This window comes from Sorex araneus, chromosome 2 (assembly GCF_027595985.1).
Source record: "Sorex araneus isolate mSorAra2 chromosome 2, mSorAra2.pri, whole genome shotgun sequence".
Lineage (NCBI taxonomy): Eukaryota > Metazoa > Chordata > Mammalia > Eulipotyphla > Soricidae > Sorex > Sorex araneus.
Genome location: NC_073303.1, coordinates 322,930,451 through 322,938,317, shown reverse-complemented (window position 1 = coordinate 322,938,317; position 7,867 = coordinate 322,930,451). Strand labels below are relative to the sequence as shown.

At 42.7% G+C, this 7,867-nt stretch overlaps 1 pseudogene; it reads right to left on the bottom strand.

The window, feature by feature from the left end:
• Positions 1-4,470: 4,470 nt before the first annotated feature.
• Positions 4,471-4,578, bottom strand: LOC129402679 (U2 spliceosomal RNA; annotated as a pseudogene).
• Between the last annotated feature and the right edge of the window lie 3,289 nt (positions 4,579-7,867).

Genomic DNA, 7,867 nt, shown 5'->3' with positions numbered 1-7,867 from the left:
AATCCTACCCCTCCCCTTTGCCAACAGTCCTGAAACTGGGTCTGCTAATGCACATACTACAAAGGTTGGTAAGCATATGAGACAGGAGAAAATTTTCTTATAGATATGAGAGGAGGCAGGAGATGACCACAAGAGTTTACTGTGGACAGATAGAGGCCACCTCATGGATCTGGGTGTTAGACTGCACCATGGCACCAAGCCAGTGGACACATAGGACAGAACAGGCAGCCTCTTCCGAGTCTCAACCCTGTGGGTCTCACACTGCTCCATCTATTAAATGACCGAGTGCTATTATAGAAATGCTTGCTGATGAGGCTGCAATCCAGCTGAGCTCACTGCAGCGAAGTTGCCACTCTGGGCTAGACTACTGGGTTCTTAGTAATTCTAGGGCTCTTTCAAGCATCTGGTGCCAGTATCCTAGACCATGTCTTGAATTGCCATTCATAACTGCTCTCTTTCTCTTTTCTGCATTATTTCATATTATGGCACACTTCTTTCTCATTATGGCTAGAAATATGTGCTTCTTCCAATTTCCACCAGGTAAAAATGACTATTCAGAAGTGATATCCCAGCCTGCAGTGGGTTGTAGATAGCAGAGAAATAGAGGCTCAGAGCCACGTGAATAACACCAGCAATTTCCATTCATCTTACTGCGTCATTAAGGAGCATCTAGCTTGAATTCCTTCCTCTGCCAAAGGATTTTTAAGCTAATATTTACCTTTTATTCTGAACTTATCCCCTTTTGCCTCCCTTAATTTCCTACATGTTCAATAAGATAATGCTTCTGCAGACTCGAAGACATTTGTGAGACATGGATGATGGGTATACACAGCCTAAAATCCCTCAGGAATGTGGGGTTGCATCCTGAGTCCTAAAACCTGGGATTTCTGGAAGAAAGGGCTTTGCCTGAACTTATGGCAGGTGCTCAACCAATAGCTAAAGAGTGGAAGAGAGCTGTGTGCTTTGTTACATTCTCATATTTTTCAGAATGATGTTACTTTCCTAGCTGATCTGAAAGAATGAGAATTAGAAATGGAAAAGGTGAGCGCTAGGACAACAGGGCGGTGCACAGACCTGGGGGACTCCTTTTACCTTTCCATCCCAGAACCACCCCAGAGAGCAGAGCACAGCTCCCTGCTTTGCTCCTTGGCTGTGCATTTCTTCACCACATTGCAACCCATCCTACACATACAAAGCTGTCCTAATGTAGGCTCCTAACCACACAAAAACACACAGGTAGCAAGCCAAAATGGCAAAGGTCATGATGGTAAAGCAATGCAGAAACCCACCAGGCTTAGTAGTGAAGAACCTAGCTCAGATGACTCAATGAGTAATAATGAGCTATGTAACCTTTCTGATAAGGAATTTAGAGTTAAAAAAAAAAAGATGCAGAAGATGCAAAAGGTGAAAAAAAAAAGATGCAAAAGGAGATCAAAGAAACAATGGAACCTACCACCAACAAAATACAGGAGTATATGAGGGCAGAATTGAGGAAAATGCAAAAAGAAATGATATATCTTATACAAGCAGAAATGATAGACCTGAAAAATCTGGTAGGTGAAATGAAAAACTCACTGGAAGGCCGCAGCAGAGTAAAAGCTGCTGAAGACAGAATCAGTGAACTCCAAATAAGCTGCAGAGAATCTTCAAACTGCAGCAGAAGATGGAAAAGACCCTCAAAATAAACTAACAGATGACAAGAGAAAATCAGGATGATGCCAAGAGGAACAACATAACAATCATTGGAGGACCAGAGGGACAGGAAGAAAACCCTGATGAAGAAGCAACAGTCAAAGCTCTCATTGCTAAGTTTCTGGAGCTGAAGCGTGCATGCACTCAGATTTAGGAGGCCTGAAGCAGCTAAAAGAAATTCAAATAAAATACCCCAAGACACATCCTAATCAGAATGACAAAACCATACGCAGAGATAAAGTACTGAAAATAGCAAGATCAAAGAAAGAAATTGTTTATAGCGGAGCATCCCTAAGATTCACGGCCAACTTATCAGATGAAACTTTCTGGGCCTGAAGACAGCAGTGGTGGGATATAGTGAACAAACTCTATGAAATGAACACCTCACCAAGAATACATTATCCAGCCAGACTCTTATTCAGATTCAAGGAACAATACACAATTTCACAGGTAAAGAAATGGGAAAAGGTAGGAATAAACACTAGAAGAAAATACTTAGGAGAAAACTACCTAGCAACCTATTAAAAATCACCCAAGGAATTTGGACCAGAGGGGAAGAGCAGAGGGGGAACACACCCATGGGATAACGATGAGAGTCTGGAGTCACAAGAGAAGGGATTTTACAATGCTTTGCAACCATTAATAACAACTTTAGCATTGTAAACTATGATGCCTCAATTTAAATAAAATATATTAAAAATAAAAACAAAAATAAAAAAAGGTGCAATCTAGGTGGTGTGATCAGAAGCAGCCAGGATTACCTTAACTGTAAATAGTTCGAAGAAGCTTGGAGCACTGAGCAAAGACTTGAAGGCCTGAACTTCTGGCCTAGATTTGTTTTTCTGACCCACCTTGGGTGGGTCACACTGCCTCCCAGGATCTTCCATGTGAATGAGTTATTTTTGTTTTCAGTTTTTCTGGGGAAGCATTACTTAGGTTTCCCTTTCCTGTCCTCCCCTGCCCTCGCCTGCTCCCCCCTCCTCCCCTCCACTTCCTTCCTCTCCTGTCCCCCTCCTCTCCTCTCCTCCCCTCTCCTCCTCTCCCTTCCTCTCCCCGCCCCTCCCCTCCCCTCTCTTCCCTTCCCTTCTTTAAAATTTGAGTGAACACTTCGTTGTCTTCAGTCTAGAATGCACACATACTCTTTGTCACAGTGGTCCCTATGACAAAGATAGTTGAAAATGATCACTCTGAACAAGAACTGAGTGCTGAAAATAGGTAAAGGGAGAAACATGATAACCTCTCAGTACCTGTATTTCGAATCACAATGCCCAGGAGAGAGGGAGCGGGAGGGCTGCGGAAGTACTTGCTACAGAGGCATGCTTCTGGGAAGGGAGCGGGAGAGAAACTGGGGACATTGGTGGGGGGAAATATACACTGGTGGAGGGATTGGGTGATGGAACATTATATGACTAAAACCCAAACATGAACAACTTTGGAATGGTGTATCTTGGTGATTCAATTAAAAAATAAATTAAAAAGAAAAGAAAGAAAAGAACATGGAACAGTGAAAAAAAAAAAGAAAGAAAAGAATGCTCATATACTCTTTTCATAACAGTAAGTACTCAAGTCAGGACATCTATGCAGGATTCAGCCTGAAACCACATTACAATTATTAAATCCCTTAGCTCAGACCAGCAAAAATGGTCTACACGGTCTTCCTGATGACTGGTCCACTGCTTAAGTGCTCAAGGCTCCGAACCATACCCAAATTAAGTGATATTAATGAAATAAAAGTCACCCTAGGGGCTGGAGCAATAGCACAGTGGGTAGGGCGTTTGCCTTGCACGCAGCCGACCCAGGTTCAATTCCCAACATCCCATATGGTCCCCTGAGCACCACCAGGAGTGATTCCTGAGTGCAGAGCCAGGAGTAACCCCTGTGCATCGCCAGGTGTGACCCAAAAAAAAAAGCAAAAAAAAAAAGTCACCCTAAATCTACCCTGAAAATTATTTTTCTTGTTATTTGCATAATTTATATTCATTGTAGAAAAATATATTTAAAAAATGTAAATAGGAGAAAAATTCTCTAAACCTGGCCTCTAGTTATCACTGTGACTAACTTGCCAATAAGTGTCCTGACTGTGTGGGACAGCTTGAGGGTCAAAAGTAACAGCTATAGTGTTTGTCAATGTTGGGTAAATTGCTTAACTCCTTGATATTTCAGTTGTTCTATCTGTGATAGAATTGGGGAAAGGTGTAAATAAAAAAAAAATAACCTACAAATATTTCATGACTGACATATAGAAAGCACTTAAATAATATTTAATGCACATGTATTTACATAAAATGGAATTGCATTATGGAAATTCTTTCAACCTAGTTTTGTCAGTAAATAATTCTGGAAAACATCTTTACATGTCAATAATTACAGTTGTGTCATATTTGTGACCATGTCATGTTTTAATTGGGGGATAATTTCATGTTTAAATATTCTAAATAATACTGATAGAAGCCTTTTTGACTATGTCAGTTTGTAGCTTATCTATTCATTTATTTTGGAGAAGTTGAGGTGGAATTTGTTGCATTCATAACGAAGTAATGCTATGTTATGCAGGCTACTAGTACACATTTTCCAAAGGCTCTCTACTATATATCATCTATCTGTCCATCTATTTATCTGCTCTATAAACCTGTATATGTAATATATATATATATATATATATATATATATATATATTCTGATTCCTCCACTGGTTTGGGGAAGTAACCATGTATTTCTACTTATTTTTGCAGGACATGGGATAGGAATTCTCTGTAGTATGTGCTAATATGTTAGGAAGAAAATTATCTCATTAGCATTTCATTTGTTTTTTATCTCTTGTATTTATTGTCAAACTGATAAGAACAGATACTACACTTGATCTTAGCCAAAAGGCAAAGAAGTGATAGCACAGAGGGTAGGGCTCTTGCCTTGCACGCAGCTGACCCGGGTTTGATTCCTCTATCCCTCTCGAGAGCCCACAAGTTACCAAGAGTATCCCGCCTGCCCGGCAGAACCTGGCAAGCTACCTGTGGCGTATTCGATATGCCAAAAACAGTAACAAAAAATCTTGAAATGGAGAAGTTACTGGTGCACACTCAAGCAAATCGATGAAGAGTGGGATGACAGTGAGACAATGCAGTGCTATTTATTGTCAAATGTGTACAAAATCCAAGAGCACACCAACAAATAATATAAGAAACATTGTGGATTTGTAATCGATGATCAAAACAGTGTGCCATTTATTCCCTCCACCTCCACCTCCTACACAACTTAGATATTTCAACTGATAAAGCCACAGGCAATTCCAGCAGTCATGCATCTAGTGTTTAAGGACAGTCCCGAGCACAGAGCAGGGACCAGGACCAGCAGGTAGCCTGGCTCAGAAAACTTGTTATTAGGGACCCACACCGACCTGCCTTGGCTGAGGGCACTCTCATAACCCCACAGCCTCACCAAGTTTGGCTTCTATGAGTGAGAAAATTCTGTCTGGCTTCACACTTGTCTAATCCAAGAAAACCTGAAGACTATTAGGGGGTGTGATATGAAAAGTCACCCAAAGAATGTGGGTGGGATAGAGCAATTCAAAGCAATGCACATATTCATTAGGAAGCAATAAAGGTTCACGAAAATCACTTCTACAAATAGGTGGACTATTTATAAGACAGATGAATAACAGTAAAATATGTCACTGTCACTGTCATCCCATTGCTCATCGATTTGTTCGAGCAAGCACCAGTAACGTCTCTCATTGAGAGACTTATTGTTACTGTTTTTGCATATCCAATATGCACTGGTCGCTTGCCAGGCTCTGCCGCGCGGGCTCGATACTTTCAGTAGCTTGCCGGGCTCTCCAAGAGGGGCGGAGGAATCGAACTCGGGTCGGCCGCATGAAAGGTGAATGCCCAACTGCTGTGCTATCGCTAACTACATTAACAGTAAAATATGATCAACAAAAGTAGTGTGAAATAGAATTTTCATTTTATTTTTGATATGGTTTGTGTAAAGAGGCTGGCATTTTCATAGTGACTTTGTAGCTCAATGACTTTATAGATTTCCTTACTAATTCTAAAAATTCACTTGTTAATCATAATAACTATATTAATTATAAAATAGTATGAAACATAGCTTGATATTTATGATTAAATAATGCTTTAATTAAGTACCTATTATGACTGGAGAGAATAGTAGTACGGTCCCAGGATCACATGTTTTGAGCATAGTTGGGAGTAGACCCTGAGCATCACCATACCTCTCTCTGGATGTGACCCAAAACCAAACCAATTCCCCCTCAAAAAAAAAAGAACCTAAAAAAACCTTCCATTTCAAATAATGCAGAGCCTATCATTCATGTCCTCTTGATTATACCAACTTTTTTTTTTTTCTTTTTGGGTCACACCCAGCGATGCTCAGGGGTTACTCCTGGCTTTGCACTCAGGAATTACTCCTGGCAGTGCTTGGGGGACCATATGGGATGCCGGGGATCGAACCCGGGTCGGCCGCGTGCAAGGCAAACGCCCTACCCACTGTGCTATCGCTCCGGCCCCGATTATACCAACCATTTTTATGCCAAATCATTAATTTAAGCAGAAATAAAATTTATGCCTGTAAATTCTGTGTCAAATCAAATGTTTCCTTCCCTTGTTAGGCTTTCTGAGGACTGCGCTTGAGGAAGGAGGGCAGATAAAGGCAGGGAAGCTGGTGTTGCCTTCTTCTATCAGTTCCCCATCCCTTAAGGCCCAAAAGGAGCCGGTCAGTAGATAAACTTGGCAGAGGCTGTGATGGCAAGAGATATCAGGGTCCCAACTTGTGGTTGGGAAGAAGAGGAAATCAATGAGCGTCCAGGCCAGCTGAGATAGGAGCCACAGACGGGCATTCCCAGGTAAGCCTGCATGCCCCTTTCATGGAGGGGTTGGGGCAGAGGGACATGGTTTGAAAGGGACATGCCACATGGGCTGAGAACTTTAAAACCAACAGATGTTAGCTCCCTTTCAGGGACAGACCCAAAGTGAAGAAGCTTCTGGGACCAGAGATAGAGCCGAAGCTCACACCTGGAAGAGAGTTGCTAGAGCAGAGGGCAGCAGCTGTGAGCACGTCCAAGGGGGTCCAGAGACACAGAAATTCTGGACCTCTGTGCCCAGCCTCAGCACTTTGCCCCCAAACTAATGTCACACACCAAGGAGCCCCAGAAAACAACAGAAAAGAGTTTTGCATATGCCCAACATAGGGGACTCTTGCCAGCAGGTGGGTTAAAGTCAGGAAAAAAATCAAGTCTTTAAAGAAGACGAGAGCTTGCCTGAAAGATCTGATTACAAAATGGGTGGACTATAGAAACAAACAAAAAATTAGACAAGATTAAAGAACAACATTGAACCAGCACTTAAAAACAGTTTAAAGGAATTTCTGCCCCAGCCATGCCCCTGAGAAGCCTGAATACCAGCCTCCTGGGGGAGGGTCAAGCTCACCCCATCAGGCTGGATACCCAATCAACAGAGCTGTAAGGTAAGGGTCAAAGGTCAAAAAAGAGATTGAAGATGAGTATCACAAGTGGCCTCCAAACCACTGCAGTGAGTGTGCGTGTGTGTGCACGCATGTGTGTGCACGTGTGTGTGTACCTGTGTGCGTGTATGTGTGTGCGTGCGCATGCATGTGCACTTGGAGGGTGGAGGGGGGGTCAGTGGGAGAGGAGATTTAAGCTAGTATCTTCATTTCCTTCTTTCCTTCCTTCCTTCCTTCCTTCCTTCCTTCCTTCCTTCCTTCCTTCCTCCCTCCCTCCCTCCCTCCCTCCCTCCCTCCCTCCCTCCCTCCCTTCCTTCCTTCCTTCCTTCCTTCCTTCCTTCCTTCCTTCCTTCCTTCCTTCCTTCCTTCCTTCCTTCCTTCCTTCTTCCATTTTTTAAAAGTTCAATCTGTAAAGGGGAGACTGAAAGTGATGTAGGTAGTTAGACAGGGAAGGGCCTCTAGGGCAATGGAATTCCTGGGAAATAATAAACCCAATAGCCCTGGAGCTGCAAAAATATCTCACCTGTGAGCACAGGGCCTACGGCCTGATGAAAACCTCATCTGGAACCAACAGAGCCAGAGAAGGCTGGACCCCCCGCTGAGAGAAGCTCCAGCAGGAACAAAGGCCAGGAAAGGAATTTCTAAGAAGACCCTGGACCGTTCTCAACTCTACCCACTTGGCAATTACACTAGCAGT